This window comes from Solea solea, chromosome 6, assembly GCF_958295425.1.
Source record: "Solea solea chromosome 6, fSolSol10.1, whole genome shotgun sequence".
NCBI lineage: Eukaryota > Metazoa > Chordata > Actinopteri > Pleuronectiformes > Soleidae > Solea > Solea solea.
Window position 1 is genome coordinate 17388608 of NC_081139.1, and position 12468 is coordinate 17401075.

The window sequence follows — 12468 nt, forward strand, 5'->3', positions numbered from 1 at the left end:
CTCAATCTCCATGAACAGCTGCTCTGTGCGTTCGCCAGTGAGTGAAGAATTTATAATTCACTGTGCATTGATACCTACTAATTCACTCTGACTGACTTGAAGAACCGTGCGCAAGTCAATTTCCACGCAAGCCAGCGAGGATAAGTGCATTCTAAATAAAGCGATTTACAGATAAAAGCCGAGATTAAGATCTGCGTTTCGCAATTTAGGGAGGAGCAATATACTTGAGCTGAAATGAAAAGAAGCAAACCGTGGGGCTTAGGAGGAAAATTGAGTCTTACTCCAACTGTGGAAGGTCGCGTGTTCGATCCCCGGCTCCTCTTGCCTCCATGCTGATGTGACCCAAGACACTTAACCCCAAATTGCTCCTGGTGACCATGTCAGCGGGGTTTTAATGAGTGTCAATGATGTATAATAGAAGAGGTGTCACATATAGATGCACTATTTGAATGTGTAGCAATGGCGTTGGAGTATATTGTGTGAACTAGATCTGTGTAAATGTGTGTCTAATTATTATAGATTATTCATGTTCGGTTGCAAATTAACACAAATTGTTTTCATGCTTTGTTCTTGAATAATTAAGGTGAGGCAATTCTTCAGTATCCATCAATGTTTTATATTGATATCATGTTTATACATTGTGCAAACACACTTTGAGGCAACACATGATTGCCATAAGATGGTAAACTGTAATCATGGGCCATATTAATCACGGTAATTATCAATAGTGACTGATTTGAAACTTTAATTACCATAACTTTTTAGTCATATTGCCTTGCCCTATTTATAACCATGAGTCATGAACCATGGCTGAATGAAAATCTAAAAAGATATCATTAAACACTCAGATTGGAAAACCCAAAGGCCAATAATTCACTGTAAACTATCTTCTCGACGGTGTATAAGTAAAAAGCAGTTTGGAGACAGATATATTGTTAAGAGAACTTTGAGATCTAGACCTGGTTTGGCCTTGACTGGGTCACAACAGTGCATTAGGCCTATTTCTAAGGTGAATGAGTGAATAATTCTTCCTATGCCACATAATCCACTAGAGCTATGTGCTTTCCTTTGGCACATCTGAAATATATAATTTGTTATGAGGAAAATCTATATTAAAGATATATTAAAATGTGTCTATATGATAGTGTATCACTTATTATGGCTAAACGAATAATTGCAATTGTTTTGATTACTATTAAGATCATTATTATTCATCAATAATTGGGTCAAGAAAATCTCTTCAATTCAATGTTGTGTTACATTCTTTCTATTATACAAACAAGGACGTGGCCCGAGGGAAACTTTGCAAAGATTTTAAGGGCCTCAAACATCTGGGAAGGTGCACTTTTTCCATGTAATTGCCCTTTACCACACCCATTCCCTATAGCATGAAGGAATTGGGTAAATGCGTATTGTCTCCGGAGATGAAACGCTTTATTTTAAGCAAGAATCAAGCAGGCACTAAAATAAAAGTAAATAAATAAAAAAATACAGCAGCCACGTAGCCTGTTTATGATGTGTCGCACGGTGCATAAATGAATAAAACTATTAATATAAGAGAGGGGCGGTGTATGAAAAGGTGATATGTGAAAGTGAAATGTCACTTTTGAAGAGCACCGACCTTATCAAACATCTTTTTTACACAGAATACATAAAACCTGTGATATCATATTCCCCATGAACCCACCGAGGTCAATATTTTAATAACAATATATGTATATATGGGTGATTTGATAATCATATTAATATGCATATACTTTGTGCATTCATATTTTAAGGAATAATTCATAACCGCTGTCATTGTTTTACCTCAGACGTGTGAAGCGTCTCTCGTTTTCTGTCCATAAAGATGTTTAAAACCACAAATTATTGTTACTTCTTTGATTTTTGTGTCTGGGTTCAAGTTATTTTTTATTTGTCTGACAATTGTCATAATTATCAACATCAACCTATTTGATATCCTCCCTTCACCTTTTATTTTTTCTCAATATTAAATATCTGTTTGCCACAGTCTGACTCAACATCTGGGCAGGGCACTCTGCTCTGTCTCTCTCTCTCTCTGCAGACATACACCATACAGCTGTGTAGTTTCATGTGAAAAAAATCTATGAAGACAGCAGGACGCCCCGAGTGACTCCCTACAATGTTAAACACGGCTGTATCCCTCAGCTGCTGCCGCTGCTGCTGCCTCTAACACAGGGGCAAAAGAGTATAAGTGCACTTAAAAGAGCAGGGGAGCAGCGATCCATTTCTCAACCCCATCATCAGCCAGGCACACTTCCAGACCCTTTATCCTAGATACAGCCACAAAAGAAAATAAATGACTGGAGGTCAAATATGAGAAGCTTTGAATACACAGTAACTCCCTTTGCATTTGTGTTGCCTTCATGTCATTTCAGCGCCTTATCCAGGGTCAGGGAAGAAACTGGCCGTGCCATACACACAACTGCTACTCTCCTTGAAGCAAAAAAAGGGGCTTGTTTTCTTTTTTTCAAAACAGAAGGTGCAACAGAAAAAAAAAAACTGCTGTTATTACTGCATGAAAGGCTTCACCTCTCATTTGGTTAAATAGGTGGAAAGGGATCTATAAATAAACTCTGAATATAGAGGGGGGGGGGGGGAAGATAAGAATCCCTGCTGAATATACTGGCATAGTTTATAGATGAAGCAAACTGAGCGTTTGTCTCTCTCTTTCACTCATTGTTGGTGTTGCCCTTATGCAGTCTGCATGAACAAAAAAAAAAAAGAGGAACAGACCACTGGTGGCCAAATACTTGGCTTACAGAGAAAAACTGAATATGTCTTAGCTGCTAATTTCTCTTGCAACTATCATAATCCTGTGAGTCTTTAGGAAAACACATGCAGATGTTAGGATATTACTGTATAATGGTGAATGGCATTCAGATACAATTAAATGACCATTAAGTCTTTTTTCCCCTCTGCAGAGACTCTAATAATTCCCTTTAACAAGTTAGAGAGAGAGAGGCAGAGAGATTTTCTTTTCCCCACTCCTGATGCTGCTGTGGTTATGTGTGACTGAGCAGGGCAGCACCATATGGACTTCGTCCTAGATGAGGGAAATGAGCCCCAACAGTGGAAATTCCCAGTTGGACCATGCAAACCCATTTGAGGCTCGTGTAGAAAAACGCAGCCATCAGTATCCTCTGAGTGTGTGTGTGTGTGTGTGTGTGACCACTGTCATGCTGCACACAGTCTGTGCCCCGAGGTGAATGTCGGAGAGCCATCTCTCCACATGGACGAGGCTCATTTATTTAAGATTTAATTGATGTCCTTCTCAGTCTAATAAAGTCGTATGTGATGCACTTTATTTTTACACACCAGAACACATGACTTTATATGTAAAAAAAAATGTGTGAGATTTCTGAGCAAATACTCACTTGTTCTTGGATGCAATAGTTCGTTTCCTCTTCATTAAAGTGCTTTGATTGTAATCCCACTCTGCGTCGGATGTGTGAATAACATCTCTCTCGCACAGCAACTCGGGAAGCCAAAAGAAGGGCTCGCACTGTGCTCCAGCGCTGCTTTTACGCTGCGCTGCTGAATTCCGCTCCTTTTCCAAGTGTGTCTCCACTCGCTCTGTGAGGCTGCAGCAAAGCCTCCGTTACTTATAGGTATAAATTCCACTATCAGTGATGGACTGAGGATAATGGTTACAGGCGCGGGACGCAAACCTCCTTCAGATTACACTCCACAAGACGCAACCAAGAAGCAGAGAGGACAGCGGTGCTTCCTCCTCCTCCTCTGAGCGGAGACTCAACATTGTACGCATCCCCGGGCTCTTTTCTCTTTGTGCGCAGGGAAGAAGCGCCCACTGGTGACGCGTGAAAACACCCATCGCAGCAGCAGCAGCAGCAGCAACAACAGCAGCAGAAGCAGAAGCAGCAGCAGAGTAATGCGCCACCAGCCTACTGGCACCTGTCATTCCACTGTTTAAAGCCAGTGCAAGTTTGCTTTCTTTCTTAATTTCTGCGACAAACAACCAATCTTCAGTGGGTAAATAAATCATTTGGATTTGGAGAGAAGGAGCCCACTATTGCTCCATGAGATAAATGGTGGAGCAAGAGGGATTAGTGGAGAAAGGGTCGAGTATAAAGTTAGGTATTACTCGCCATAAAAAAAGTGATATAGCACACAACAGAGACGACACAAAACAAAAACGGACACAATTCACTGACTATAATAATTAAAAATAAGCCATAATCACATATTAAAATGTAAGAATATCAATGCCGTAAACAAAAAAGCAATACAAAAAACATAATTTCCATAAAAACATTAAAAAAATGTGCATGAGTAAATCTAAAGCAAAACCTCCAAGATAATTGTATTTTTGTGCTGAGTTTGGAGCATGTTTAAGTGACATAATTAACACAAATAACCCATTTCCAGAATCAAATACAGGTATTCAATAGAGCACAATATCTCCACCGAGGCCAAACAAACCCCACACATCTGACAAATTAACATCATCATAAATTGAAAATTGTATGCAAGAGATTGCAATTACTGCCAAATATGTCAAAAATTGCTAGATAAATGAATGAATAACATATTACCTGACTCATGCACCAACCATTCAGTATGAGAGGAGGAAAGAAGCACATTGCTCCAATGATTAACTGTAAGACTTTTAAAGACTTTTAATGCCAGACATTTCTGCCCAAATGTTTATTCTCACCTAAAACAATTCAAATGTTGTTTTGGTCAAGTGGAAAAAAAGTAAGAAATCCTTTTTAAAAAGTTATTTTTTGTTGTTGTTTTTTTCCTCCTAGAAACTAGAAGTGATCACAACAAATGACCTTACAACCTTTTAAGAACATTGGTTTTAGATATTTACTTTCAATGAAGTCTCAATTCCATTGTAAGTCGCTTTGGATAAAAGCGTCTGCTAAATGACATGTAATGTAATGTAATGTAGAAGTCCATGTTTTAAGATGAATATGCCCATTACCTTTTTAGATTCCTCCTGCTAGTGCAAAGAAAAATAAATATTTCAATTTCAATCATAACCATATTGTCTGTATATCACATCTGTATCCTCTGCATATGTATGATAAAGATAAGTGGCAGTAGATTTGGGGAATGTATGATAGATTTATTTATAAAGGGGGACAGAAGTGATGTACATTAGTGACACTGGCCTATGAGAGGTGATGTTTTAAATTAGGCTCGTATTGTGAATCAGAGAATCCAGAATCCTCTCCATTGGATGTGGAACAGAGTCCACTCAGACAGAGCATGTTGACAAGAGGAAGAGGATTTCATCCTAAAAATACTGCACTTATTCAAGCAGCTACACTACGAAGTGTATTTGTGCAGTAGAGGACCACACAGACACACAGGTGCTCGAGTGCCTTTTGGTCTATAAACACTGTGTCACCTAATTTAAAATTCATTGTTTTCATGATGTAACCATCTGAAATCATACAGCAATTTTTTTTCCTTAAAGTCTAAGCTCTACAATTGGATTCAGTCACATGCTTATGTACAGACAGGCTTAAACTCTAATGATATTCATGTTATGAAACACACCTGGGGGATTCAAGATTCATGTTTGGAACAAGCACATGGACGCACATGTTCCAAGAAGGTTTTGTGATCTTAAAACTAGTAGGTTTAAAGTAGCACTAATTCACATTTTGTACTGTGATTTGTGCGAAGGTACATCCCATGATTCTGTTGTAAAATGGCTGCAATGTAGGAGCCAAGTGCAGGAAAAACAAATCTAAATTAAATGAGTTCACTGGGGGGTTAAAAAAAAAGAAAAAGGCACTCAGAAGCAAACGTGATCCAAAAACAAAGAACACATAAAGTCCAAAAACTCAGAAACAATGGTCAGAAAATGATGGCGAGAACCCAAGGAACAAACAACACAATCTGGCAGGGTGTGATGGAGCAAAATAAAACTCTAACCAAATCAAGATAATGAAAGTCCAAACAAAACACTTAAGTCCAAATAAATCAAGGGTGTATGGACGTGCAGAGATAGACCTCAGGTGGTGTTAAAGCACCTGTCCTGTTGCCCCTCTAACCAGTTAGTTAAGATAGTGTCCCTTTATATTAACATATTTAAAAATGTACATATGTGTGTATATATGCACATATAAGGTATATCTTAAAAGCTATAGAAATCTGGATTCCTATAGCAGGTATGACACATGCGACAGACAGCCGAGAGTCGGCCTGTCCGTCCGTCAGTGTCACTCTTTTTAAATGGGCTGAATGTTGTGTGGCATATGCAAATATAAAATAAGCTGGAATACTAAGTGACTTCAGGAAAACGTCCATGAGGATCAGTACCTTCAGGGGCTGAGCTGAAGCTCAAGTAAAATAACTAAAAAGTGTGGAAATAATGGTCTAACATTTGCAGTTTGGGTTGTAATTTCTGTCAATCTTTTTGAAAGTAATTCAGTAGACATTTAGTGAGTGGGACAAACTCTGCATGAGTGTAAGGTTATTGAAATCAATATGGAAGTACAAGATTCGCCACTGTAAGGTTATATTCATCCACCATCGATTGAGCAGTGACAGTGTATAGTTATAGGTTTTCAAAAAGACTCTTATTCGAATTAGGATTGTATGTAAAAAGTTAATAACGTCATATGTTTTCCACTGTACAAAAAGCTATAATAAAATCCGAAATAAAACATTCAAATTCTCAAAGCAATTAATGGCATCCAGTGAAGCACATACCTTAACCAAGGCCGTGCAGTTCTCTGTCTGTCATGTTCACATTATTAGGAATCTTCACAAAAGAGGAAACTGAGACTTTTTTGCAGGATTTTGCAATTACTGTCAGAAATTGCAAAAAAAAAAAATGAAATAAATAAATGAATGAAACCTCACAATATTGAGGTTTAGTTTACTGGACCTTGTCCTTTTACACGATGCAATGTGTTCTTCCCTGATTTATATGTACCTTTCTTTCACACAAAAAAATAAAGCGAGATCGTGTACTTTGTGTTTAATCCCACTGACAGATAAACAAACCGACAGAGGTGAAACCAGACCTCCTTTGCAGAGATGATAAATGGGATAGTGCTGATACTAAGGACGTGAATGGAAGTAACGTCAAGCTATATGAAAAGATAAAAACAGAAAGAGGAGAGAGCGAAATCATCTCTGGTGCAAGCAGTTTCATATCAACTTCAATTGAATTGTCACCTGGATTGGAGATGTCACACAGTGCAATGAAAGTCGTATGCAACGTTCAAAAATATGTATATATAGTATAAGGAAGTAAGACACCTGTCCTTCCTTGGACAACTCCTTGGACAACCCTTTATCTTTTTGGAGAGAGTCAATCTGCTGAGGGAGGTGACCCTTTTTCCTCTCATCTCTCATTTTTGGATTGAAGGCGGAGGTGCTCGTATAGGCTCAGCTTTGCCATGGGTCTGCCCAGGGACCCTGTGATGCCAGCTTAGGGTCAAGGGGGCCCCAGCATGGTCCAAGCGATCGAGCATGACCACAACCCCCCTAGAAAGTGATCATTTATTCCATCTTTCTAGGCTGTCTTGTACTTCCTGTAGTAGCATTAAGGTTCAGTTTGAATAGTGCATTTTGATTTGATGAGATGTGGATTCCAAGATATTTCATATGTTACTCTTCCAGATGAACAGTCGGCAGAATCTCGGATATTGCCCAATTGATAGAGTGTTGATAGATGGAAGCGAAGACGATGCATTTGTAATGTATAATACAATTGATTTTGTGATCATTTTGCAAACTTGTCAAGTTTCTCTATGGAGTGGAAATGGCTTAGATATAGCGCCCCTGTGTGTAATGCATACAGTGGCTGAAATCCAAATGAACTAAATCAAAAGAGATGAGGTGACAGGATCAGTTGACCTTGTCAAATGCTCAAAGATTGGCATCAATCAGTCATCCATTTTGCGCTGGGTACACAAGTAGTGATTGATGAATGTTTTAAGGTCTGTTAGTTCCTCTAGTGTTCGGTTGATATCTTGGTGTGATTTGGAGTGTAAATTATTGACTGGTCCAACACGAAGAGTTTAGAGAGGGTAAGAGGTTGGAATTATTTCAGCAATAGGGTGTAGCCATGATGGCTCTCACCGCCACGTGTAACCTCTCGCGATTCTAAGTGGCTCATGTCTGGCTCTTCTGCTCCCTCATGGCTCCCCTGCTTCCCTTCGGATTCTTATGGGTGACATCATGACTGTGAGAGAAAATTCTAATCTTCAGCCAACTTTAACTTGAATTACTCACAGGCAGTGTCGCAGTTCTCCTCGGCGCTGAGCTGTCTACAATGAAATCCTTCAACTTAACTCATCACTGACTCCAGAGGTTCCATCGTTGGTCATCTCACCTGATGATCAAAATCTCACATCACTTGATTAAAATGCACCTTCCTATACTGAACGTTTCAAATGATTGTACAACTATTTGAAGGGAGCATTGACTTGTTTCTGACACTGAGAGAGTTTTATTTGACAAAATCAATTGAATCCATGGGAAACGATATTCTTATAGTTGCCAACGCTTAATCACATTATATTTCAACAGGATCGTGTTTTATTTACAGAGCTGACATTATTTTTTTGTGAAATTAAATGGATTTTGTCCACATACTCCTTCAGTCCAAAGACATGCAGATTGGGTTTGGGAACATTAGAGACTCTAATTTATCAGTAGGTGTGAATGTGAGTGTGAATGGTAGTTTGTCTCTGTATGTTGGTCGTGTAATAAACAAATGGACCCTGCTGCCTCTTGCCCAGTGTGGGCTGTGTTTGGCTCCAGCCAAAAAAAGGGTGCAGCTAATGAATGGATGTAACCTCTTTATCAGCGTATGGATTTACACCACTATCTTATTCCCTGGGTCTAATGAAGACCTGGAAACTCTACTGATTACCTTATTAATCACTGCATAAGTCACATGTTTACTTAATGATGATGATTATTTTGGGGTCAGTCGACAAAATGGGACGTCCTCCCACTAGAGATTTCTAACAATGTCTCGGAGGAGAACATTGCATGGCTGAGTTATTGGATATGTGAAGAAAACCTAGGATAATGCCATACTACCACTTCCAGTCCACGTAGTATGAACAATACTGGAATCAAACAAGACTCAATAAAAGAGAGCTGGGGAAAGAATAGCATTCATGTTAAGACTGTGAAATTCACACTTCAAAGTGCAATGGCCACCTTTGCTTAAGGTGTTAGGGGAGGAAGGAAGTGAAGCATGTCCTGTACATGTACATGTTTTACTCATTTACATGACAAATAGCTTTTGAGTAAATCAGGGGGCAACTGTGGTTACAAATTAAGCTTAAGAATCTGAATGAATGGATAGTCGTTTGAGATGAATCATTTTGTTTTGCAAAAGTTGTTTCACTGGTATATCTGGTGAGGATGCTCAATTTAGAGTCTGCAGACAATTTATGCTGCAGACACAACCTGGTCCACAATGTCACTCGTCTTTGGGCATCGGTTTCACGTTGTATTGGTATCGGACATTAGATTCCTGTGAAACTAACATGATACCTGATGATCTTCAGAGAGAAGAGTTGAGACACAGAACTAGAATATGCATGTCAACATAACTCATTAAACAAAGAAGGGGGGAAAGAGAGATCTACCACTTAAGGTGCATGTAAAGCAAAACATGAAACATACCTTATCCTCACCCGACAGGAAAATGTGTAACAAACCACCCTGCCATATTGGAATGTTGAGTAAAAAGTCACTAACTGTTGAAAAGTTATGTTTCAAATCATTTGACATTCAGCAACATTCTCTGCTCTGAAATGCTGGAGGCATGTCCGCTAGAGGAGACAAAGACACACACACATGCTGGTTTTGTTTTGTGTGGACACACATTCCCTAGACCCTAAGCCATCACAACAAACTCTTACCCTAACCCTAAAACCAGGTCTTAATCGTCAAAAAAGACTGTTAAAGTTGTGTGGACCAGCCAAAATGAATGAAGGTCCACACAGCCTACATATTTGTGTGGACCAAAACAGGCGAACATCACTGTTCTTCAGTCTTTGTACAGAATACTAACATAAACACACTGGAATGAAACCTCTTTTACAAACATGTAGAGAGGTGATGTTCAGCTGCTTTGGACTGGGGGAGTTCTGTCCTCCCCTGCACTGCACCACACACACATACATATACTGTATATGCTTTAGTGGAATCAAAGCAGCTGAACTTCACACTCTGATATCAAACCTCTCTTTGAACAAACATGTAGCTAGGCCACATTTTCACCATTTCGGTCGCAGTTTAATGACATTCTGCAAACAAACACAGAGCTATCGAGTCCTGCAACCTGACAGCGGGAGTTTGCTGTTCTTCTTCTCTACTTCATTCCCTCATTTTAAGGAATCTGTGTGTTGTTTTTGCATCGAGGTCAGACACCTTTTCAGGACAAAGACATCTCAGTTAGCTAGCAGACCAAAGGCAGTAGTGTGGAAGCAGGTGCAGTACTCATGATTGAATGGGTAAACTGCTACAGAATTTGAGGAGGAGCTAATGCTAATGGCTCCGGTGTGCCATCGAACCTTATTTCTAGACATGCCTAAAAAATCCTGGACGGAACACTGAAGAGAAACTGTTCCGTCTGTACTCCATAATACCTTACTCCACACTTTCACGTGTTCTCTGCCAAAATGTTCTAATGTGTTAAGAAGAGAAACTACATTTGCTTTACAAGGACTCTAAACTCTTTTACCCATTTTATCCACACTAATCTACTGGGTGGAAGCACAGTTTGTAATTGGCATGTTGTCAGCCGGTGTGAAATATGTGCATGCGTGTGTATGTGTACACTTAATGATCATCTCATTCTCCCAAACAACCCAGTCATAAGCTGTGGCAGCCGTTCTCTTTCAACCCAAAGGAAGACTTGACATGCTGTCAATAAGAGCGAGAGAGAGAGCGAGAGAGAGAGAGAATTTGCTAAAGAGTGAGCAGCAAACACTCAGCCTTCCTTTCACCAACTTGTCACTCATCATGCTAAGTAAATATTGCTTTCACTGGCTTGATAATTGTTGTAAGTCTTATGTGGTGCAATCCGTTTGATTGACTAAAATATTAAAATGATGGAGCTATGAATATTTCATGTCTCTGGGCACGTGACAGACTGATAGAAATGTGTGAGTCGGGGGTGAAATCCCATTAAATTTGGTCATTTGGTGTATTATTGGTTTAGGTGAGGTTTTTCAGAGTGGGGGTTGTCTGGTCCAAGAGTAACTAAGGTGAAGAAGTAAATAATTTAAGTGCTCTGCATCTGCAGGAAAACATCCATTTTAGAGAGCACACGTCCTGCTGAAGTCTCCTGGATTGAGACACTGTAGGTCAGCAGGTGCAGAACCGCTTTCTGTAGCTCAATCTGAACTTTAACCATCAGTCCTAAAGAAAGCCAATGTGCGTTTACAATCAATGTACAAGTCCCAGCATTGCTACATTTTTAATGCAGTACAGTAACATAAATAATTGGACTGTGCAGTATCTCAATATAATCTATGTGTTGCCACATATGTTTAGGTACGGCTGTGTAAATCGGAAGAGAACATTTTGCATCATGGTATCAGTTACCAATGCAAAGTCAAAAATCCACAATGGTTATAATCTCATCTGCTTCCAGGCTGTTCACTGTCCGAAGAAAAGGTCCGAAAATGAAACAACAAAACAATCGATGGCTGTGCATCGATTGTCTGTGCTTCATCTGCTGATAAATACATAAACCCCACATGGCTCACACTTTGCTGCTAAATTTACAGATCCGTTACATCAATCAATAAACCTGTCAGTGGTGCACATCATGATCTAATTATGCACGGAATCAACAGACAGAGCACAAAGTGATCATTTACTTACAGCCACAGATTGTGTTGTGCAAACTGGGGAGAAATATGAATACTGCAACTAAATGAACTCTCGAGCTTCATATGACACGCCAGAAAACTTTATGCTGTTGTTGTTAACCCTTTAGACACCAACCTGGTTTTCTCTCCATCATTTACAGGCTGTGTTGTTATTTTCTAGCAATAGGTTGAGCTACTCAAAAATGTACAGGGACAGTGACCAGTTCACAGTGAAGTCCACACTGAAAATGATCTCCTCTCCTCAGGACAAGCTGTTCTGTCCAGCAGTACAAATCCTAACAGCTGAGAGGACAAACACCACACTGACTAATGTCACAAATATTCTTTTCAGCTTGGCTCCTCGAGGAATATACAGGGAGGAAAGTGCATTTCTTTTTATTTATTGATTTGTATCATCCTTGCCATTCGTAGCCGCTGTGGAAAACCACAAAAGTGTATTCAGAAAGGTCACAGTCACACCAGGTGTTGTGATATATCATTATGAAGCGTTGTGTTTCACAGCATACAGCGGGAACAGCAGGAGATCTTTTCTGTTTGAATTGCACTTAAGATGTCAGGAAAAACAACTAGACACAGGGCAAAGAAGAAAAGA

General features: G+C 39.5%; 1 protein-coding gene across 1 annotated transcript in view; it reads right to left on the bottom strand.

Annotated features, from left to right (window-relative positions):
- cntn3b (contactin 3b) overlaps positions 1 to 3790 on the bottom strand; it is a 65569-nt gene extending 61779 nt beyond the window's left edge. The window contains exon 1 of the mRNA XM_058631765.1: positions 3399 to 3790. The gene's annotated coding sequence lies outside the window, so the exon portion shown is untranslated. The remainder of the gene's footprint in view (positions 1 to 3398) is intronic.
- Between the last annotated feature and the right edge of the window lie 8678 nt (positions 3791 to 12468).